We start from the raw sequence: 26,727 nt of genomic DNA, 5'->3' as shown, positions 1-26,727 counted from the left end.
TTTTTTATTTTGTCTATTAATTTTACACATAGTCGTTCATATTTGTAAATGTATTACATTAATGATTTGCTTTTAACTAGGATAAGTTGAATTTTCCTATTTATTATATCATAATTAAAAATAAAAATTGATTATTACCTCCAATAACTTAAAGTGTATATAATATTTCTTTAAAGTTTACTATAGTTAAGTTACTAGATTTGGAGTGCTCATTATAATAAGAACAACGATTTAAACTTGGCTAGATTTGCATTTTATAATGTACAGATCAGCAATATTCAGCAATAGTATAAGGTTATGTTACATATAGTGATTTTCAAGACGATGGCAAATTTATACATTGAAAAATTCATGTTTATAATTAATTTAATTTATATTTTAACCTATTTTAAGTTTCAAATAAAATAGGCAATTTGATATAATTACACTTTATAGTTAAATTTACTATGAGGCTTAAAAGTAATTTAAGTTACTCTTGAAATTTATTGATTTGCTTCATAAAGAAAGTTATTAATCTTGTACATTGTGGAAGTATAACCACAATAGTCAAATATAAAAAAATTAAAAAAAAGGAGTGAAATATTTTTCATTTTTTACTTATTGATTTGATAAGCTTTTTTATAAATACAACCGAACTATATTATAGGATATTTAATAAATAAATATATTATTTATCAATGTAAGTAGTATGCTATATTATGTTTTATTTATTTGTAATATTTTGTATTAAAAAATAAATAAATAAGTTATTACTATGGAATAGACTTAAATGCTAAATAGAAAATAAGAAAAATGTCAAAAAAAAATACGGCTTAATGCCCCAAAAAAATGCTCTAAAAAAATTTAAAAATATTTAAAAATCCAATTTTGAACAGATTTGTATATGTGTAATATATTAATATTGTTATTATAACTTAAAACTTATAAAAAAACACATCTTATTAAAAATGTAATATTAATTATTACTTAGTATTTGTTATTTGCAGTTATTGCATATCGTTATGTTATAGAGGTTATTTAAGATTAAGGTCATTTCATACTAGCGATACGAATGGGTATTTTCAAATATTGAGAATTACGTATATTTAAGTATAATTAGCCGGTCTTCATAAAAATAATTAATTTACGAAACAAAACGAAAAATGTTAAGCAATTTACATTTAATGTATATTTTTTTATAACTTTTTAGAATTTCAAGCAACAAATATATATAAAAATCACTTAAAAACATAACAATTTCAAAAAATGCTCTAAAAAGCAAAAGTCTAAAAAATTTAAAAAAATGCAATATAAAAGTTACATTTTTTATTCCTTGATGTTTGAAATGAACTTTGTGCTAGGAAAGCAATGTTTTCGGACATTCAAAAAAATATTCAATTTGCATTAAAATCCGTTCCCTAGTCATTACACTTTAACGAAAACAGAAAAAAATTATATTATTAGATTAGTAAAATATTATGATAGTTTAATTAATTAAAAATAATGGTGAAGGCTTATACAGGGCTTCGCCGAGATGGAGGTTACAAATAGATAAATAAATAAAAGGCAGTAAATAGAAATATAAGAGTAGAGGAGATAACAACGGTTTGTCGAAGACCGTTCAAGTACAGTTTTTAAAATTTATTTGTATCTATGTGTATGAAACCGAATATGTATTTAAAATAATACTAATCTAGGTCTGGTAAAGTGACAAAAACTAGATGCACGAAAATTACATCTTGTGATGTCGAACGGAATTCCAGTTAATATTAGTTATTAAATATTAGGGTCTAACAGAAAATCGTTAATTTTGAACATTTGAATAGTATTAATATTCTAAAACAACATTTTAATAATTTTAAAACTTGTTAAAAGTGTTTTTATTTTTAAGAATTTAATGATATTCATGGTATAGTATATTATATTATTATATTATAGTATAATATAATATAATAGTATAATAATAATAATAATAATATTTTTTGGCTATTATAATATACTCGTACCTATCATATTTTATCATTATTTATAGTAAATAAATCCTTTCATTGATAATGATCAAGTCGTAAACAAGAAAAGTCTGGTACTCAACCGGGTGATTTTTTAATTTTCATTAAAACATTTGGAAATAATACTTAATTTTGACCAGCTAGTGCTTACATTTGTTTTGGTAAAAATCTTATATTTTATACCTCGAAAATGGTTTTAAATTGGATTAGAAATTGAAGACAGGCATTTGGAGTTCGACCTCAGTACGTTTTACTAGTCCTATCAATTGTTTCCGCTTTCTGATGGTTTGTGTTTAGTTAACGATAATCAATTTCAAATAAATCAGTGAAAATTGAACTTGTTAATGAATTTATTCACCATCCCTGAAAAATATTGCAGATGTGATGTACCCAACAGTCTTATTAGATACACCCTTGGAGCTATTAAATGACGTTTCAATGATTCTATCAGAATTCAGTGTTATGCACTTGGTTACACGATCACCAAAGTAAATAATAATAATAATAATAACAATAATGTTAATCGTGTTCAAATTGTTCGTAGTAAGTTCAGTTTTGCGTGCAATATTGTAACTATATAATTATTTCCTGATAATTTTACCAAAGCGCGATGTACACGAAGACACAGAGTAGTAGACAATATTTAATATCATGACGCATGCACTCAATATGTCATAATAAATACGCGCGCGCGTGTATAGACGTATAAAGAGTATGAGTTGTTGAATCCAATTATTGTTTTATTCGAACGTGACGGTTTCAGAATATTACTGAGTTATCATTAGCAATATGTATTTATGTAAAATTATATGTGCACATGTACGTTTCAGTATTTAAAATGAACAAGTTCAATTTTTTTTTTTTTTAGCACGTTAACGTCGATTTTGGTTAGTCGACGTCCAAGAAATTCATTACAAAACGATTATTGTTATCGACGACTAGAAATCGAACGTTCTGAGAATTTAATCGCATTTCTTCTAGAATGAATCAAAATAAATTAATATTTTTATCGGCCCAAATATATAGCCAGTGGTTATCCTTCCTATCCAACCACGAGTCCGTCTTTATTCAATGGCCAATATTTATATTACCTATAATTCAATTTTTCATACGACATTAAGTATTTACTATACAGATATAACATTAGTTTATTATTCCTAAGTCAAATTATTATTTATTTATTTATTTATTTTTTTTTATAGGATAATAATGCACAATTGCATACTTTTCAAATTGCTCTTACTACATGTTTTTGGGCAACTAATGATTAATTTGACCGAATGATACGGCGATACCCGTGCAATTTGCATACTTGAATAACTTTGTATATCCGTATGTGAGACTAGTTCTATAGATATTCTAATAGGCTCCGGCCCATTTGTACCTCGAAAAGGGTGAACTTCAAGTGGTCGTTATGTAATATATTTAAAAATTTAATTAATTTCCTTAGAATGTTATTGATGTATTACTAATATTTAAATATTCAATTTTTATATGGGTATACTGAATACATTTTTCTATTATTATTATTGTTTTATTATTAATATTATTTTATTAATAATCTATAAACGCGTGTATACTTAACGATAACTGGATAATGGGTAATTATAAAAGAAAAAAAATACTTACATTTTGCTATATAATACTACACAACAAAAAAAATTATCAAAAAAAAAAAAAATAATAATAAAAAGAGATAGAGGAAGACTTAATTTAGTACAAAATTATTTACGGAATATTTTATATACATTTATGTGGTTGGTGGGGAGAGAATGTGAAATCAAATTGAACACATTTTACTATTATTTCCAATGGAGCACGTTGATTATTTTATGTGGTAATAAAAATGAAAAAAGAACGATTCTTAGAATGTGTCGATTAACAAGACGAATATTATTCGATTATAAAAATTAATTCGAAACCGTATTTTGCCATTCGAATCGTTCGATAATTTATTTTCCATCAAGCGTTCTAAACACTGACATGTCATCATATATTTTCATGATATTATATTAGCAGTGGTACGAGCACTACCACCTATGACACATATTGTACGGTTGTGTACAATAATATGACGTCGGTGTAAAAATAGCGAATCGAAAAAAAATCGGATCAAAGAGCACACAATAGGGTCAGGACAACCACTATGTTATAAATAAGAAACTTGAATCGAAAATAGTTGACGATGCCCTTGATGCACTGCGTGTGTGTACCGTCGTGATGTTACACGGCAGGCATAGTGCATAAGGATAGGTATCCAGCTATTATTTTTATTATGTGAAACGCAAGCCAGTATAATATTAATAATAATAATAATAATAATAGACGGCACGAAATAGTAATAATAATAATAATAATAATAATAATAATAATAATAATAATAATGTGTAATTCAATATTTCTATCCTTACGTGCACGGACGCGACCAACGAAAAACATGTCACGTTTATATTAACGCGCACTACACAATTATACGAGTATGTACATGTATTTTCCGGTTATAATAATCTTACAGCACATTTGTACGTACTCCCGCCATCGAATTGCCGTCGCTGAACAACTGGCTTCTTCTTTTCAAGTATTCGTGAACTTTTAATATCAGCACGATATTCATTTAAACACTTTAATATGGCACATTGCACCTAAAATTATATTGTACTTGGACGGATTGCAGCGTAATAATTTCTCTCAATAAAAAATAAAAAATAAAAATAATACAATATTATTCTGTATGTATTGTTTAATGTACCTACTTATAACGCTATGCGTTACCCCAGTATGTACAACATTCTGATATTATATAGAAATATTATGTTATGAGAGTATCTTTATTATATATACATATTTTACACTCACATAAAGCCCGAGTTTAAAATATAAAAATTAACAAATTACAAAGTAATGATTTTTCGGGCGTTTTAAAATTATCATATTGATTTATTATGCTTCAGTATTATGCATATCAACGTTGTTCAACAATGGACGGTATGGACAAGGCTGATCTTAGGTTTTTTGCTGCCCTAGGCAAATCTAATTTATGCTACCCTTATTCAATAGTTAATTTCTGGGAAGTAGGGATATATAAAATAAAGACATTCGGTTTTTAACGATAAATCTTAGTTAAACGTTAAAACGTTATGTGTGATTCACAATAATATTTTGAAAAAAAGTATAAAGTATTATTACACTTTACAACTTATACAAATAATAAAAATTAATAATATATAAGTGTAGTGTATATCTATTAAAAGCTCTATGTCAGTGCTACTGTGTAAACATCTACATGATTGGACAACAATACACCTCAAGTGCAGGAAGTCAACTCCAATAAAACAATTTAATTTTCAGACCACTTTATATTAGAAAAAAATTAGACATTAGTTTTCCCTTCGTAGAATTTTAAAGAAAATGTTTAGAACCGGGACATTTTATTATAAAAAGGCATCCAATATTCAAATAAACATTCAGAGTGTTCGAGAAAATTGTGATATAGACTATGATTAATTATTTTCTAATGTAGAATCTATTTGTAAAAATATGATATTTCTATAAGTTTGGCACGAAAAAATAAACGTCAACTGTAAATTCATTGTATTTTTGGATAATTTTTCAGATTAATTGAATAAAAGATTTTTTCACGAAAGTATATTTAAAGTAATTTTCTTTACATTTTACCCATAGCAGGAATGCATATATCTCAAAACATAAGGAATTAGTTATATATTATTATGTACCTATAATGAATAATTGGCAGTGATATATAAAAATATAAAATATTTAACAAAAATGTAAGAAAAAAAATGATTTTTAACTAAATATTTTAAGTATGTACCAATCAAATAATATAATAATTCGTATTCAGATCTGGGGCCTCGCGTTTATAATTTGCATAGGGCCTCACAAATGATAGCGCCGGCACTGGGTATATAGTATACACTGTATACTATAAGTTTGTCGAAGCTTTGATGAATTTTCGTTTATTAGTTAATGGTGCAGAATCTTAGCCGTCTTGACATAACATGAACATTTTATTTTTAATTTAGGTATGTGAAAATATCATTAGAGAATATTTTTTCTATGGTGTTGATAGATATATTTTTGCTTGCTAGAAAGGGGCTTAGTCGGCCTTTAATATTAGGTGATTGTGAAGGCAATACTTGTTATTATTCGAGAAAAGATAAATTTAATGTAGAGATCATTAAATACCTAATGTTTTTTTAATTGATCTATTTTTTTAGAAAATACATAAGTGTTTCCAAAATCATATGTCAATAACATTTATGATTGATGTAGGTACATCATTTTTTTTATCATATATTCATAAATAGGGGTCATAAATAGTACTTTTCATAATAAATAATAACACTTAATCAGAGTATTATCAGATGGTTTAATATGTCTGTAAAATATAAAAATCTTTACAAGTAGTTAAAATTATAACGTTTAAAATTAAGTAAATTATGTGGCCTTGGAAAACGTCTAAGACTCTTAAGTAATTCAAAAACAATTATTTTAAAAACTATAAATAGGTATTATTGTTTTTCTAACAGTTTAATTTTTTTTATCTCTGTACATTGTTCGTAACATAATATGTAAAATTATAACCATGTTTATTATTATAAAATGTAATTATCTTTTAGTATATTTTATTTTAAAAATTGGTTATGTAAAACAATACAACTTATTTTGTTAGCATTTTTAAAATTACAAATAATATTACTCTAAAATTGTTTTAGTAAATATAACAGAATAATATCTAATAAATTATTTTTTTTTTGAAAATGTCAATTAATTCGTAAATAACAATATACATAATCCATTTTTTAATAATATTTGGTATTTTAAATACTTGTTATTTCTACTATTATATTATTTTTCTAATCAACATATTTATTAAGGTTTTATATAATTAATTATAATACTTTATTTAATATATACGTAATATAATGTAGAACCCTTAACATGAACTTAAACTTTGGACATACAAAGTCGTAAAAATGACGAAGTATCTGAATATACTTTAAGTATTCATCATATTCTGAAAAAAATATAATTAAAATAGTAAAATATCACTCAAATTTAAAGTTATACTCATGTTTAAAAAAAATCGGTACGATAGGATTTCAATATTTAAGTTATCAAATGCATAATTCTTAATTTTTGATATAAATTAGTTCCTTATATTGTAATAAAATAATATTACAATCACAAAATAATTTAAATTTATCCTACCAAATTGAGTTCTTTATAATTTTTAGTTATTGTTAAAAACGTATGACCTATATTTTATAGGCTATAGGTAACATATAATTCAACATTTATATAAGATATTTGTATCTATCATTGAATATAAATGTTCAAACAAAATTTATACTTAAAATCAATTTTTCAAGTGTACCTATTTCAATAATAATAAATAAGGAACAGATTTTAATGAAAATTGCATTTCTTTCTAAGGATGTTTTTTGTTCATTTCATATATTATGGAATTAAAAAATGTAACTTTTATTTTACATTTTTTACATTTTTAGTTCATTTTTATGTTTTTAAGTATTTTTTATATAAGAATGGATAAAATTTAATAAAAATATAGCTAAAATTCATATATTCATGAATTGTATTCATATATAAAACAAAAAGTATAATGAATGTATCTATCTAAATTGTATATTAATTTTTTGGAAATCATTTTTAAGATAAAAGAAGACGAGTGATTAATAAGAATAAGAACTTATAGTAACAAATTTTTTCAATATTAAAAATATTTTTCATAGAACATTTTAATGAATTTTTAAAAAAAAAATATTTGTTATAAGTGCATTAAAACGTATTTTGTTAAGGCAGTTTTCTTGTTTTTAGAGTATTTATATCTGTTCCATAATAATAAAGTATATTTTCAGAATTTATAGTTATATAAAATAATATAGTAAAAGTTTTGTGTGTTTTATGTGGTGAATCAAAGAGGAATTTATTTGAAGATAAAAATATGAAAAGAATATACATAAAAATTAAAAAATATTCATATAAGTAGCATCCAATATATTTATCGTTTCATACAATCATCAAGCATAGACTTTTTTATTTTCAGAATTAGTATCACAAAATCATCCTTATGCTTGGATACTAATAAAAAATTTAATTTTTATTATAAATTTATGTTTTGGAATTTTAATAGAATCATTAATAATGTGATACGTGTAAGTTAGTACATTATTAGTTACGCAAATATGCATATCTGTTGGGTCCGCTAATTATCTAATAATCATAAATTATGCTAGTGGCTCTATCCATAATATATGATTATAGATTTGAGAGCAATAAATATAATTAATTATTTTACTGGTCAGTATTTTAAAACAAAAAATATTACAAATATACAAAAAAACATTTAAAAATGTAATGTGATGATGGTCAGAGAGTTGTGTAAAAATAATATTTGAAGTTTATTAGCTTATACAATATGAGAAGTAAAGTTAGTAAAGTATTTGACGTCTTATAATTTAAAATAACTGTTTTCATAAGTTTGTTTATTATGAAATATGAATATAAATATATTGGATGTTACTTGCATTAAATGCAATACAAATTTTGTATGAAGGTTTTAGAAATGTATATCAATATTTTTTTAATAATATACAAATATTAATTATTGTTATCTTATCATAACAGTTTTGTAATTATTTTGATTTATAATATATGACTGTTCATTTATATATTACTTATTAAGTCGAATATCAAATAGAAACTGTTAGCGAAATAATTGTTTCTGTAAATAGTTATACAGTTGTCTGCATTCATTATAATTCAAACATCTCACAAACCACTATACATGAACATGATTTTTAGGAAAACTTGAGTGATTGATTTCCTAAAAAATCAAAATCATCCATCGATCTACTTATATTCAAAAACTGATTATGACTTTTATTTTATTACAAAATTCTTATGAATGTACGTAAGTAGGTATACGACAACTTAGGCATTTTATAATCGAATGAGATATAATTTAGCGATCAGATAAGATTATGCGTGTAATGCATAAAATATTTATACCTATAGTAAGTATACGTTTAATACGTATCTATATGTTGAATAAAATAACAAGTACCTAAGTAAATTGAATAAAATCAATGGTTTATGGCTACGGTTAATTGAATATGGGTTTTCAGTGGTTGGAACAAGTCTCTTATAAAATAGCCGGGTCATTAAATACTAAAGTGATAAATATATTAAACATAAAATGAGCGAATGTTCTGTAATAAAAAACATAATCAATTTGCCGGAAATGATAAAGTATAAGAAAAAGTATGAGGATAATGTAATGGCTAATGATGAAATAATATTATTCTCAACAATAGTACTGTTAAAAAAACGCTGAAAATACCCTGAAATACATTTATAAATATAAAAATATATTATCAAATAATACCAAAAAATATTTAAATCCTTTGTTTTCCATAATAATCTGAGAAATAATAAACATTTTCTTTACAATGTTCTCCTATGCAATTTTTAAAATGTTAATATATAAATAAGTGTAAGATTTAAGAATATATTGGTACCCTACGCTAAAAATAATGGAAATTTATATGTTTAAAAATAAAAAAATGCAATATTCGAATTATATTATAATTTTTAAGTTTTGAATATTAATGATTTTATTAATATAAAAGATTTTATCATGAAACAGCAAAACTGTAAAACACAAATACTGGTTTAATACACGTTGCAAACAAATCAACTTTTATACATTTTTATATTAATCAATAACGTCCAGACCCGGGCTTATTTTTGTATGCTATAGCACACACATTGTGTAGTAGCAAAATAATAGTCTGCAGTAGCAAATTCATGTGTGTTGTTACTTTAGAAGTCAATTAAGCGGTAATTTTTGTGTTTCGACACAAAAGTATTAAACAATATTTTTATCAAGCTATTATTTTTATTAATATTATTTAGAATATTAAAAAAATGTTTAATAAATGAGAAATTTTGAAATAGATAATCTTATTAACCTCCAATCTACATTTTAATTTCTTTTATGACCCATTCTACTTTTTGTCTCTTACCTCCCTTATAAACGGAAATCCATAGGAATTTGAACAGGGCTGACATTTTGAACGATATACCGAGCCATGGGAGACATTGCTATATATTACCATACAAAATGTTAAAACATTTGAGGAGGTATCAGTTTTGGACAGGGGAATCATTTGGGGGGAAGGACTATGGTAAATGCCCCACTCAAAGCAATTTTAAAAAGTTGGCAATTTTTGGTCCGATGATCAAATGCTTAAATCGGTAAATCGTAAATTTTTATTTACTATTTTGTACTCAGAAATCAGATAATATTCTTTTTAAGATACACGTTTATGGTTTATTAAAAGTTGGTAAACACTGGATCTTCCCCAGTTTATGACAATCATTATTATGCGAACCTTATAAACTTTATTTTGGGTATATTATATATTTCTATATATGTGATCTTTATAAAACAGTTTTCGAGATATCGATACCATAAAAATTGAGCTCATACAGGCGCGTATTGGTCCACCGGGATACCGGGAAAATCCCGGTAGGCCCTCTCAAAAATTATAAGACCTAGGCCCTTACCAAATAGACACCTGTAGTTTCAGTTAAATTCAGTAATTTTATTATTTTCAGCAATTCCAATACAATACTGATGGACAGTCGACTTCTTAATTTAGTACCCAATGGGAAATGAGTAAAACACGCAATTTTTCGAATAACTTAATTGATTTGCTTTTGATAAATATATCTGTTACCAATATTTCGATTATTAAAATCATTCGATTATTCTATTTGATTATACCCATCACTATTGTAACATCACCAGTAGAATCGGTAAGTAATGTTGCTGAAGTTCGTCTGAAAAAACGACCTGTATCATCTCGGGAATACAGTAAGTTTAAATATAGGTATTGCAATTTCTTTAGACATATTTCCAATTTTGTTTTTTCCAATAACCTGCTTGATGCATTAACCGGGATTATAACTAAAAAAAAATCTATTTTACGTTACATTTGTGGGTCATAAATCCATGTATTTCTTAAGAATATAATATAACTCCCTTTTAATATTAAATGATCGTGAACAATTTGTTTTTGAGTAGAGAAGTTTAATGTGTAATATATATTTCACTAATGAATGTTACATATATCGTAATAAATGAACGGAGCCAATATATACAAAACAATTTTATCTCACCTACCTTTTTATTAAATATTGAATATCAGGAGCTTTGTCAATGAATTTTTTATATCGGTTGAAATCAAAACTTTGGAATTTTTACTTTTAATCCACTCGATTTTCTCTTTAAAAAAATTTGTAATTTTAAATAAGTACCAATGTTAATATTATGTTTCATATTTTTCACGCGTTTAAGAATTAAATAAATAGACCATAGAGTTGACGATTTAATTTCTGTAGATAATTTATTAAAATTTATAAGAAACACATTTTCCGACAACGATTTGGTTTTATTTATTTTCTCTATTTTAAAAATTTTTCATAAGCCATTATGTATCTTTCTTTTGATTTTTAAGGCTATAGTTTTAGTGAAACAGCATTTGCCGTTTTAACCATGTATGGTAAAGTTCATGGTTTACTACAACTACTGTACTAATTGCCATCTTTCGTATTTATGCTTGTTTGCATGCTTCGCAGTCAAACCATCACTGGTTCGATTGTGTGACGTACCCGCGTCGTTTGCAATAAAAAAGAACACTTACCAAGGATAATTAATGAAATTATAACAAATGCCGGGATAAACGGGCCAAAAGCGCCACAATAATATTAACAAAAAAAGTAATAATAAATATGATAAATCTAAAAATAACAATAAAATCATATATGCTCCAAACACGGTGTAATAATATAACAAGACAAATCGTATATAAATAAATATAATATTTTTAACAAATATAACTGAAGATACCTTGGACGGTCTGGCGTTCGAGTGGTCATGCCCACGCGAACGTGTTCACACGTGCGACGAACGCCACAACCGGCAGAAGAATCGGTTGATCAACGGCGTCGGTCTCGATTTACAATAACTTACTTCTCCGCGCACGACGATAACCGAAAGAAAATTTCGCGGACACGGGGTAGCTACGATTCGAACAGTCGTCACACACTCGAAGTTGTCCCCGGGGATGGCGACTCCACCGTGCTATGCCGCAACCACAAAAACACACGGCCGGTGGCACGGGAAAAAACGACGAGTCGGACATTTGCAGAGATAGTTTCGGCGGAAAAAAGTCCTTGAGTAATGGCGTCCGCGGAGCGATGATAATCGTATCGCGATAACGTGCCGATCGAAAATTCTCGAACATCACACGCCGACACCGTTGTCGGGTGCTCCGGTTAACACGAAATGGTATAATTTGAACGGCGACGTAACACTTGCGCGAACGATCTCATTTCCTAATTCGAATTATTATATAAATCGCACAAAACAAATGTATCCGTAACGTCCAATGCACTTGCGTGGGAACAGTGAAAACGGAATATGTTTAAATAATTATGCGTCGACCGAAAGTTTATGTTTTGTACGGACCGTGGTATACATTTAAGTTTCTGGTTGTGCTAAGCCAGCGCTCCACTTTACTACACGGTGTTATAGGGATTTCCACTTTCCCTCCCTCCACGTACTTTTTGGGATTTCTACTTTACCGGCCGCCACTTTGGGATTCCCATCTTACCACTCGCTGAACGAATAAATGTGACAATCCAACGCTTCGACCGTGGTCGAAAACTAAACTTTCGGTACAGGTGTGACAAAAATGTTATACTTAGAGAGTCATATTTTAATTTCGATTACCGTTTACCTTTGTGTTTATCATTTCGATTTCTTTATTGTATAGCACTTACGAGTGTAACGAGAACTTTAATGGCTGATGAAATCATCTTTTGGGATGAAAGTGGACGATCTTATAAGTAAGAGAGCAGGTTTTGGAATTTTTCAAGAATTTCGTGGAAGATTGAATGCTCTGCAAACCTTTTCAATGCCTATAATAATACACAAAAACAGTAAGGAAATTATAGATATTGAAATAATAGTCTTGAAAAATTCTTCCGATCTCGTCAAACATTTCCGTTCTTTTTTAAAATAACAGTTATGTGCCGTCACCATAATAACACACCTTCAAGAAAACAAATAAATTTATCTTGTGTCATCGTTATTAATATACCTAAGTTGTTTTGAGTATTATAATTTTTATTAGAAATAAGACTTTTAAGTTTATTATTAGTGCTTTTTCATATGCAAAAAATTTACATTCCAATGGTCGTCAACATTTAACACAAAAGATTTTAATTGATTTTTATTTGAAACGTAATATAATTAATGTTTGGATATTTCATGAAATATAAGATTGTAAAATATTACAGTATTTTAAAAAAAATTGTTTTTCTTTTATATATGTTTAATTTTTATGTATATTTCACATTTTTTAGGTAGAAAAAATTAATAAGACTCATTAGTCATTAAATTAATTTTATTTTGTTTTATTTTTAATTTTTAAAGTTTATTATCACTTGAATTTTGTTTGTCAAGAAAGTTACATGTTTTAAGATTGTTTTATGATTTAAATACAGTAAGAGTTAACACTATGAAATTTCAGTATGTTAAGTTTCAAAAACAATAAGGGTTAATAAATAATTAATGTAAATAATAGGTGCTTACTATATATCTTCCATATAGGTAGTAGGTACCTACTCTATTTTTCCATAAATAATTATTACATTAAATATCTGGATAACTAGTCACCATATATGACCATGATTACTATGTGTAAAGTGACGTTAAAAAGGTTTTAAATTCACGGATAAATGATAATTTTGTACCTATATTTTACTACATTGTAGGTAATTAAAAAACTATAATTAGCAATAAGAAAGTGAGTATCCATGGATATAAAATCGTTTTTAAGTTACCTTGTAATAAAATTTATACCACATACTTTTATCAGTTGAATGAGTTGCATCAGATTTAAAAACACCTTTAATCTTTTTAGGGCATTTATAACATTTTAAAATGTGGTTTAGTGGACGAGTTGCATTTTTTACTGTTGTCCAATTGCAGTAATTACACGACTTTTTAATTATGGTTTTATTACGTTTTTTTTTCACTATACTCTCTAAATAGTTTATGCATTTTTGCACTATGTTTACCCGTGTTCAATGTTATCCAAACGTATTCGATACACGCATAAACGTTTGAACAGAAATGAGTACAGAGTAAAAATCATAATATTATATTAAATTTTTAAGTTTTAACAAATATTTACATAATATAATAGTAATAATCGTATGAAAATAACTCGTATACAATTTTCTTGATATAAACTATATTATAACTTGGCTATATAATTAAAGCACCATGGTATTTCAATGAACCATTTTACAAACTTGTCCTACGGGCCACGCTCTATTTGAATTCCTTAAGAAAACATGTAAAATAAAGGTTTGGGAGACCCTACGTGGTGACAAAAACAAATACTGCATAACGGGCTTCAAAACCCTACGTAGCGTTATTTACAAGTCACACCGAAGGGTCAATAACCTCTACGTAGCACTATATTCAAAACTGAATTTTTTGTCTTGGCGCTTAACCTGTTAATGTTATTATTTAATTGGGTAAATTGAAACGTTTCATGTTTTTTGTTTATCATCATGATAAAATTTATTAATAGTCTATCGTCCATAAATATTAAATATTTAAATATATAGGTAACCATATTTTTTTAAATATTATGAAATCAGCAAATTTAATCAGTTGCCCCACCCTTTCAAAAGTTGAAATGACGCCCCTGGTTTTGAGGAGGGGATAAACCCCCTTTATTAATATTATAAAGTTATGAGCTTGGTCACATAAGATTGTAAAAAATGAATAGCACACGAAAAATGGTTAAAAGATTTATTAAAATAGAATGATTCTTAAATGACGAATAACGATCTCACACATTAGCTGTGGAAATATGATTGACTGACCTCTATGTTTGCCATGAGACGTGTGTTGAGTGGCGTAAAATTGTATGTAAGAATTTCTTACTGTTGTGACGTGATGAGAACACACAATCACGATGCTCTGTTTTCGAACAACGTTATTACAAATATGCAAGGATTCATAACAATAATATACAGTAACAAAAATAATAAAAAAATAACCCCTGGTCCAGACTGTTCTTAAAAGTGTAGTTAAGTTTCTAAATGTCATTTACCTTACCGTTTAATCACTAATAAGATAGTAATCATGCCGACAATTCTATTGCAGCTCTCGAGGAACCTTATGTCGGTTAATACAATAATAATCAAGATATTATATTAAACATCTAATATACCCCTTGAATATCCTAACTTTTAAACCATATTGATGTTGAGTCATTTTGATCAGGAGATTTTACATTTTTTCGAAGTAAGTGAACGAAGGGATTTTATGCAGACTCGTCTACTAGAAGTGAAATAAAATAAACAGTCGTGGTAACCACTTGAATCGTTGATTTAGATTAGTAAAAATAATTTTGATTTGTCCTACCTCAATATCACTGTTAATTCTTACATATCTACCTACCCATATTATATTAAATGTATACATAGTCATTGACGTAGGTAAATATGTTAAACTGCACAGGGAGACACTAACAGCTTTAGACTTGGACGATAAATTAAATATTTATTATAATAATGGCGAATATGTATTACGCGAGTGTACATAGCTAATATTTTTGATTGATTTAAATTGTCCAGTGACCGGTTTTGATTATCTCGCAAGGCTACCCGTGAGTAATAACACTCCGTGTTGTGATGGCACAACAACAGTATTATACACTCTTGAAGCACAATACCATAACATCTGTACAAGCAGCGCGTGGCCGTTTTTTAAGACGAGCGGAGGACATACGGGGTGTCAATAAACGGGTAATAGTTTTTAGTGCGAAGGACAGGATATTTGTGCGCGGTGAGCGACATACGTATATCTATACTACCTTACCAACACTGTGTACTAGTATTAAGATCCTTACAGATATTTAATTTTATATAAATTGACCCCAAGGAAATTCGATAAATATAATACAATAAAATATACATTTGATAAATAAGTGTGTTTTAATTTTAATAACTTGTAAATACATCGAGGATAGAGGAGTACTCATTTGCTAATTTCATAAAGTCGATTAACTGATTTGTTGGATTCATATTTGCTCGAGCCCAGAGGAATGTGAAAAGTTGTTGTATGGCAAGACACGAATGCATTTAAAAATTACCTAATTAAATGAAAGAATGAGAATCAATAACGGAAAAAATGGGATCTATGTAGAGAAAGAGAATATTATCAAAGTAACGATGGTCACCTAATAAAGATAATTTAAGTTTATTTAGGGCAGGGGGGGAAAGTCATGAGGAGGGCAGGGAATTTTTAAATTGTAACTTACGCATAGTTGAAGAACTTCCTTTAGACGTGTTCAAGTGGACGATTATAATCAGAACGAATGGCTATGACGTGGTCAATATATAAAAAACGATAAGGTTTTATTAATACAGGGTGTGTGTGTATAAAAAGACTTACCCATAACAACAACACGTGTCTTGTATGCATAAAATATTACATTTACATAAAAATAACTGCATTGGATGTATTTTTATATTCAGACATAAGATATCATCAGCTACAAATCTCAAATGGTCCTTTTCACCAAATTTTGTGAAATGGGAATTTGATTGACTAGATACTTGATGTTTGATGTTTGATAGTGAACTAAACAAATGGCGTAGAACAGCGCTTCCCAAACTTTTTTTTCCGCGGTGGCTTTTTTTGGACCCAATTTAGCCATGGTGCCCTGGTGTGAATAATATTTAAGACAGAAAAAAAAAATACTTTTTGATAACCAATTTTATTAATTTTATTAAAATTGTACTTAATTATAAATTAATGCATTTTTTAACTTAAAAAATAAATAAAAATTATTGTTATTATGATTATAATTATTATATAGAAATATTATAAGGTTAAAATGAGAATATCTAAATATACAATAGAAAGTATTGCATTATTTGCTATAAGGTTTTTTTGAAAACAATAAGGAAAAACAATTTTATATATTTTAAAGTATTTATTATGAACCGTAGATCGCGGTGCCCTTAGAAAGTTGTCGTGATGCCCCTAGGGCATCGCACAGTTTGGGAACCGCTGGCGTAGAAGACAAAATACTGAACTAAGAGAAATCACTAAAGTTCCACTATTAACAAACCACATTAAGTGTCAAAGACTCAAATGGTTTGGTCATAACATGCGGAAAACAGAAACCATTAATAAGAGAGCAGCAATTGAATGGCAACCGAAGGGGAAAACACCAAGAGGAAGGCTTAGAAAGCGATGGATGGGTGGAATAAGGAAGGACTTAGAAACACTGGAAGTGACAAATTGGGAAAATAGAGTATAGGATCGTGACTATTGGAGAACGGTGACGGTGGCGGCCAAAATTCTTAAAGAGTTGTAAAGCCAAGAAAGAAAGACAGAAAATACTTGTATTTATTATGGTATAATCGGATTTTCATTAACACATTTACATTCTTAATAAATGTAAACTCGATAAAATATACAGGAAAACGAAAAATCTAAACGTAAGAATTTTAATAAAGTAATAATATAATTTATAATAGTCTCTTATATTACATTATTACATAGGTTAGTTGATTTTAATTTATATTTGATAGTATGTTGAAGATATTTTTAATACATCAATGCATTTAATTTTTTAATCTTACGTATAGTGTATTTTAGGAACTCTTTTTTTTATACACCTTTGATAATTAAAATGTTGGAAGACACATTTCCTTCGAAACTGGACAATTAAAATTAGGTTAGTTAGTCACTGTGCCTTTCTGACCCGCTACGTACTTACGCTCATGATTTTACTCGTGTTACCTAAGTAACCATATGTTGTGAATATACTGTACATTTTAACCGGAAATCCTTAGTAATAGTATATTAAGCACTTCGGTTTTGATTGTAAATGGTTAGACCATATTAGTAATTACGATTTCGTCACATAAAAATTATAATTAATTTTACTAAAGTTAACCATAATTTTATATTACTTTCCTTTTTTTATATACCTATATATTTATTTGATATAATAACTTTATATTTAAAATTAAAAAAAAAAAAAAAAAAACTAAAAAATATCCATTTTGTTCATCAAGAAGCTTATTTAATTTTATACTTTTACAGCAATACCACCACCCAGCGTGATTTTGAGTTTTTTTTTTAATTTTTTTAAACCATTAAAGAAAATTTGATTTTATTTAGTCATAACTTTAAAGAGAAATAATAAGTAAGTACCATATGCGAAGTTTATAATTTGTTCTCAGTACTCACATTCAGTTATAGTATATCAAATGCATATTATTACATGCAAACAATCAATGACACCGACTCTTAGGGAGTGTATGGAAAAACAAAAACATATTACCTAGTAGAAAACAAAGATTCTTAAAAAATGTATTTTATTATAAATTATAAACTTACAATTTACAATTTCTAATTTTCTTGGTTTTCATCCCAACTCATTAATAACCTCTTCGGCTGTTAAGGGCATTCCACGATATATTGACAACATGGTCAGTCCATTCAATCTGTCCTATGAATATAATATTTTTTCAAGTTTAGAGTAAAAATAGAATATAAAAAAATTACCTCTTTCATTGTATTTCTCAAATAAGTTTTCACTCTTTTTAAATTTAAAAACATTCTTTCCGGGGTAGCTGTTGATATTGGTAGTGTACATAATATTTTTAATAACATGTGAATACTCGAGAAAATAATTGAATTACATAGCCTTAATGCATCGATTACATTTGATGGCTTTTCGTTTAGACGAGCTAGTTTTAACTTCCACATTTTTAGTTCACTATGAGCAGAAGACATAACAGTAAAAGGTGATAAGTAGAATGAAACAAGAGATTCGAAATCTGTTTTATTAGAATCTTCGATTTCATCAAATAAACAATGAAAACCTAAATAATATTAAATACATTTTTAGTTTGATTTTGATACTATGATAAAATACAGACAAGAATATAAAGTCTTTAACAGTATTAAAAATAAATAGCAAAAAATTATTAGAAACCTTTAAAAATATTATGGTGCTCTATAAATCTAACTTCTATATGGTTTATAAATGACTCAATATAAGGAATGCAAATAGTAATTCTGAAATAATCTTCTGGTTTTTCTATAGATATTGGTAGATTAGCATGGTAGAAGTATATATAATATTTGATATTTTGTGTTTATACATATATGTATATATATAATTGGAGCGCGGATTTCTATGCAATTGCATATTTTTTTCCTTTCAATCTTTTTGGATTTTTGTCAGTTATCTCCACGAATCATCATAATTTGAAGCTAATGGTGAAATTTTTTTTTGCATATTTCTGCATATTTAGAGATTATTGCATATTTTTGCATATTTTGGCAAAATTCAAAATTTATTGCATATTAAAGTGAAAATTTAAAAAAAAATGTATAAAATAATATTTTGTCAAGTAGAAAAATTAAAAATAAATTTCATAGTCACTAAATAATAATTTATATATATTTATATATATTTAGTTATAAAATAAATAATCGATTACGACGTAAACTTAATCGCTCTTGCTGTGTCAGTCGATTATCGACATACCACTTGCTTCAAATATGCCCCAATAACTTCGGTTGACATCGAGGCTTCGTTTTCAGTCTTTAAAAATATGTTAACTGATAAACGACACAGCTTTACAGAAGATAAACTTGAAATGCATATGATTATTTATTTTAATAATAAATAAAATCTTAAAAATAAATTAAGTTCAGAAAATTCCCTAAATTTTTTTGTATTAAGTATTTAAGTAATTAATTTTTATAAGTTGAATTATAAATTTTAAATAAATAAAAAATTCTTGCATATTTTTTGCATATTTTCATGATTTTTACTGCATACAAATCCGCGCTCTATATATAATGAATTTTATATTATATCGTCATAATATTAATTTTAAATATTGGCTATTTTCGCAGTTTCAATAAAGGACCTTAAAAAATCAATAGGAAGGGTTTGAACACCCCCCCCCCCCCCCCCCATGAGTACGCCATTGTTTTTTGGAGGTACCTGTCATGATAATGATTAGTGGCGGCAAATATTATATTATTATTATTATTATAACTGGCCCATGTTTACTTGAACTACAAAAATTTATAGATATTAAGTATTTTTTCCATTTGATAAAACAAAAATTATTAATAACAGTCATCATAGTTTTAATCAATAATGAGAAACGAGACAATGACTCAGGAGCGGACTGAGAGTACTTCGGCCCGGGTGAAGAAGGTTTGAGCGACCCACATCTTTTTTTATACTATCAAAAGATTTATAGCTCGCTGTGCTCGCTTATCATAGGCTAAAATCTCCTAAAAGGGTGTTGGAAATATATTATGATTCTGTAACTTAAATTAACAAGTGTTTCAACAGTATTTTTCACAAACTCTTCTTAAGTATTTTACATTTAAATATAATTGCAATAATTATATTTGAATAAAAACAGATTTTGTTTATGATAAAAAAAAAAAAATTTACATCAAGTAAAATATAGGAATTTTTCTAGATATTTTACTTTTCGGTTTTATTAAGTTCTTATATGCTCCATTTAAATTTATTAAAATTAAAATAAAGTAAAACAAAATATATTATACTTTCTGTATTTTTATAACAGATATGTTCAATATTTCACTAATATTAAATATTATAATTGATTATTTTTAAGTGCCTATTGTTGTTTGTTACAGAAACCATTGATCTTTGAACATTGATAGTAATATAATTATTATGTTTTTAAATTTACAAATTATAATTATAATCAATGTTGAAATCAAGTTGCACAACATAGTTCTAGTCATTTTTAAGATATAATTTATTTTGGATTCCGAGCGACACAATTAATATATTGATTTTATTAAGATTGTGTGTATGTTTTTGTATTTCTCAACAGTTTCTCAAATACTTGAGAAAAACTGACTCAAAAAGTACAAGAAAACGGAAGAATTTAGGGAATACCATTTTTCGGCTTAATTTTATTTTGATTTTTATGCCGCTACTCAAAAAATAACAATCGTAAAAACTTAAAATGTTCATTGAATATCTGAATCTATCGTTAAACCACTCATTCTTCTCGTTAGTTCCATTCATAATTATAATTTATTTTATATTAACTTGTTTTTTACTAAAAAATGTATATAATGATTACAAATATTTATTGAAATTTTCAGAAAAAATATTTTTTCAGCCATCAAATAAATATTTTCTTTCGTCCACTAATCATTTTCAACATATTGCCTACTGCCCATTTAATGTAAATTATAGAGAAAATGAATAGATAATATGTGTCGTATGGAATCATAAATTAAATGTTGATATAAATCTGAAACGATTTCTTTATCATTATAAAATAAAATAATTTAATAATTAAACACATTCTAATGTAAATACGCGTTTTGTGAATATCGCTTATTTACAGCTTTTGCAGACCATATAAGTTAATATACGAGTAAAACGCATTTCCATGCGAAAGCCAAATAATATATATATATATATATATATACATATATATGATATGGTATATACTAATAATAATGGCTATAGTCGCACAACTCTCATTTTATTACCATATCTTGATTCTGTACGCCGTACGGCACAAGCCCGGGAACACGTTGTTATTTATGAGAGGTGACACGAACAATTATAATAGATTTTCATTCGGTCATTTAATGGCCCTATCTCCTGTTCAGTCGTTAGCAACTATGTATTTTTAATCGATAAACTATACATACAAGCATGTTGCATCACTCACGACGGTTGTACCCGTTTTATAGTTGCTATAGGTACGCTTACCAACAACTTACTAAAAAGTTATAACTACAATTATGAGCTGATTATTATTGTTATTCAAGTAATTCAATAGCATGTATTTAGTTGTTTAATAATAAGAATACGTCAATGTTATCACATGTTAACGAAACACACAAAATAAATAAATGCATATGAAACGCAATGCTATGAATTACGAACCAAAAGTCCGTGAGTTAAAACATATTACGTACATGTTTTTTATATACATTATTGTCTGAGTCATAAATAATAATTCTGCGTCCGTAATATCGTAAACACAAAACGCGCAAATATAATTTTCAGTTTCGTTGTATAATAATACATATATCAGAACAAACTACGTAGTAGTAGTAGTAGTATTCCGCAAATTTACGCGCATATTATAGTATTATTAAAACGCACGTAGCAATAGGTCAAATATTGAAATACTGCGAATTTTTACCAACGACTGGTTAAATATAAAGTTAATGTTCAAGATGTATTACATTATTATCTGTGGCATAGGTCAAAAATAGCTGTTCGATTTTTTTTTTTTTTTTAATTTCTTCTGTATGATTAACAATTGCCTAAACGCCATTTCGAAATGTTTATCTTTGTTTTAAATTTTTTAAAACTTTTTGTGACAACGATAGCTGAAAGGTAACATTAGAAAAAATATCTTCAACTATTATAGGTACATGTAACTCTACAAATTTTTTACCAGATATAAATATTTTTTAATCCAAGCCAAACATAAGTACCTACCAAGCCATTTGGATAAACAAATATAGCATTAAATTTATAATATAGGAAATCAAACCTATTGGAAATATATTAGAATATATACTAATTTTTCTGCATTTTTATTGGTCTTTGTACTTATTGTAACCATGTAGATACTTGAAGTATGAAGCCAATTTTTTTCACTTTTCGTACAGCACACTTTTTATGAGCTTCTATTAAAGAGAATCGTAGTGATTAATTCAGGGTATAATTTTTAAATCACTTTTCCTAAAATTTTATTGTACTTAATACTGTTATTATTATATATAGCATTAATATATTTTTATAAAGAGAATTTAATGTATATTCATAAAAATAAAATTATGTTTATTACGAAATCATAGTTACAATTGTTGTAATTTATATACGTATGTATTAATATTAAATAAATAGCAATCTTCGAAAATTAAAAATCAATATTCGACATTTTTTAATATTATAAGACATTATTATTTTCAATTAATTAGTTTTGAAACTATTTTTTTTTTATCAACTGTAATTTTATGTCGTACAAAATAATTGCAATTCTCATGATTGAATCTTTGAATAAAGTCCGGGAAAAATGGTGTAATTAATTCATAAAATGCACACTTATTCACTTCATGTTAAGTGCACGAAAAATAGCCATTGTTTTAAATACAACCCTGTTATAACATAATAATATATTATCAGGTATAGTAAAATTAATATTTAAAGTCTCCCCCTATCATCTCAAGCACGCTCAAGGAGAAGGGTAATCAGCTTAGTTCATATTATCATTTAATTTAATTTGTATTTATGTATCTTACCTAAGTTTAGTTGAATCATTAATTATTAATTATTATAGTCGCAATATATTACAAAAATTTACTGTAGATACCTAATGATATTTTTAAACATCGAAATTAGAAGTTTTTCAACATGACTTTGCCAAAATAAATATTCTATATGCTAGAACACAACACCACATTTAATAATGAACTATTTGTCTTATTATCGGACGACATTTGATAATAATATTATAATAGGTATATATAAGTAAAAAAACAAATTGTTTATACATAGAAATAAATAAATAAATGTTCAGTCTGGAGTATTATTATATATGTAAAGTATGAAAGATTTCAAATTAAAAATTCATCATCAGATATATACTAAGTCAACACAATCGCGACTTAACGATAGAGTATTATATAGTATATTATAAACTATTTGTTTATTTATATACTAATTTACGAATATTAACAATTTACTCATTTTTAATTTTTGTTTTATTTTTTATTATTTTATTGTTTATTAATAATAATTGTATTTGAATAAATATAACTGAACACGTAATACTATAACTAGTTAAAAAAAATTAACGTCTGTTTTTAGTTTATTGATTTAAGTGAGAATATTATTAGTCATTTTAATATATTTATTTTACTTCTTACTAATAATCTTGTGGTCATTTTAGACGATTCGTTTTATGTGTACACTTGTAAAGTAAGAAAAAGTAAGTACACAGAAGTACTACTTATTACTTACAGTAGTCTGTATTTCCGCAGACTTGTGTTTTTAAACAAATATAGTTTATTTGATTGGGTAATTATCGACCATTCGTATTCCACGCGTATAAGGGAATTCAAATATTAACATAATACTTTAGACTTTGTAACACTTTTACAAGAATACAATGAATACAAAAATAATTAAAATCGAACGATAAAAAATTATTTAACATAACATGAAGAAAAATATACTCACCGAAAAAATAATTCACAATCAATACAATCAAATGATTAAGTTGTATATATATTAAATAAAACAAATAATTAATTATTATAAATTAACTTAAAAAAATTAAAAAAATTAGGTAGGTACCTTGATACTTAAACTTTTTGACTTGTCGGTGTTAAACTTTAAATTAAATTATGAATTACGCTTACATTTGTGAACCAATGCTATAATATGTATTATTGTAAACACACGTATATAAACAACGTATAATTTTAATAACTGATGGACATGTTATTTTTATCGAAAATTTATTTTTAGTTGTGCTCGAAATATATTTGAACACATGACATGTGTATAATATATGTATACTATGTGTTCAGCATATATTGTAGTGTTATACAATTCCGTATTTTCCCTAAGGGCACGTGGGGAAATACCTACTTACCAACTTAGTGTCGTAGTGTCTTTGTTTATGAGAATTACATTCAAGAATATAAGAAATTAAATATAAGAAATATATTATTAACGGGTTAAGGTTTTATTATATGAAAATATCAAAGGAACTTGAAGGGGGGGGGGGTTCTAACACCAGACAAAATTCTAAAAACCGCCACTGTAAGAGGTTCATAAGCCATGCCGGGCAGAGCCGTGTTTAACGGGGAGCAAAGGAGAGCAACTGACTTGGGGTGGCAAATTGTTTAGGATCAATGTAAAATAAAATATCTATTCTATAATAAATGTTACAAACTATTTTCGTTACGTTCCTGTACGTTTTTTTCCTGGAAAAAAATCGGGTACAAGTAATATACTCGTTATATTACATCTCGGCAGGCGGCACATTGCACCGTTAGATGTGTAAAAAATCTTTTCAATCAGACGATTTTCGACGGTTAAAGTATTATTTTTCTTAAGGGCGGCAACATAGCTCATACCGTGCAGCGGACCGAAAAAGTGTGCCACGGCAGGTGGTGTTAAAAAGTAGCAGCACGGACAATAGAAGGAACATGACTTCTAATCGCAGAGCAAACCGCTAGCCAGTGGCGTATATAGGGGGGGGGGTTTGGGGTTCAACCCACCCCCTCCCCGAAATTAATGGTTAGTACGACCCACGTGTGCATTTCTTTAATCTATGTATTAATTAAAACCAAACTGTCTAGTATGGGAAAAAAATGCTCTCTCCTAATTTTTAAGCAAATTATACGCCCAATTCTTACCTACGCTTGCCCGGTATGGGGTAATTGTGCATCCTCGCACATCAAAAAAATGCAAATTGTCCAAAACAAAGTCCTCAGAATAATTGCAAATGTTCCGTGGTTTGTCAGAAATCCAAATCTGCTATTGATACTTTGAATAAACTATCCGTTGATTTTTTTTTCCAAATATATTAGAAACTTTACCAGTCTCAATAGCGTCATCAGAAAGATCGTTTTCGATATTGAAAAGATTGAAGTCGTGCTTGAGAAATAGTACAAGCGAAAATCGACTAACAGGATTATCTCATGTCAATTCATCGAAGTATTTCAATAAACACTGAAGAAGTGATAAATAATTTTGCAAATCTACCTCGAAAATTAGACTTTGTCCTGCAATTAAATTTATGTATTCTAATTTTCATAGTTATTAAAAATAAGTTAATTTATAACCTTCATATTATTTTACTATATATTTTTTCATAACCCTCCCCGTAATTAATTCCTATATACGCCACTGCCGCTAGCCATGACTGCTATTCGGTAGAACTGTTATCAGAGTAGCAGTTGGTAGGTACCGCGATCACAGCGATTTGTATTTCCACGGTAGCATTTTCACGCCGCGATCAATGGTTTTCGCAGTTTTTACACCGCTAGTGCACGGCGGTTTAACAATACGTTTCATCGGGCGGTACGGAGACCGTGGGCGCTGATTTTTACCAACACCTAACCGTTGTTACGGGTCCGACGCAATTCGACGACGGAAATAGACGCACCTACGCCGCCGCCGTAATTTTCCATCGTATCGTTTTCGCGGAAAACAGAGAACGTACGCGCGACACAAACGTAATACGAGATGGAAACGGTGCGGCGGGGCACGCGGGTTTGTTTGCGCGACGCACTCGTCAACGAATTTTTCAAGACTCGAACCGAACGAGCAATAATCCGTCGGGTGGGTGGGGTACACTCCGGGGTATTTTTAATTTTTATCTTCCGCACCGTTTCACGCGTCTCCGCGTTAGGTTATAACGGGTAACAGCAGTGCTGTAAAGAATACTTGTACAAAAGCATTTGAGTAAATACTCGAATACGTTTTTTTTCAAGTATTCAAGATACTACTCACCAATACTTTAACCG

The 26,727-nt window shown here is 27.5% G+C and overlaps 1 pseudogene; it reads right to left on the bottom strand.

Moving 5' to 3' along the window:
- Positions 1–16,687: 16,687 nt before the first annotated feature.
- On the bottom strand, positions 16,688–22,002 carry LOC112694638 (annotated as a pseudogene).
- Positions 22,003–26,727: the final 4,725 nt, after the last annotated feature.

The sequence above is a fragment of the Sipha flava genome, unplaced genomic scaffold (assembly GCF_003268045.1).
Source record: "Sipha flava isolate LNK unplaced genomic scaffold, YSA_version1 0_pilon_pilon, whole genome shotgun sequence".
In the NCBI taxonomy this organism is placed as follows: domain Eukaryota; kingdom Metazoa; phylum Arthropoda; class Insecta; order Hemiptera; family Aphididae; genus Sipha; species Sipha flava.
The sequence above is the reverse complement of the archived record's forward strand: the minus strand, read 5'-3'. Positions and strand labels throughout refer to the sequence as shown.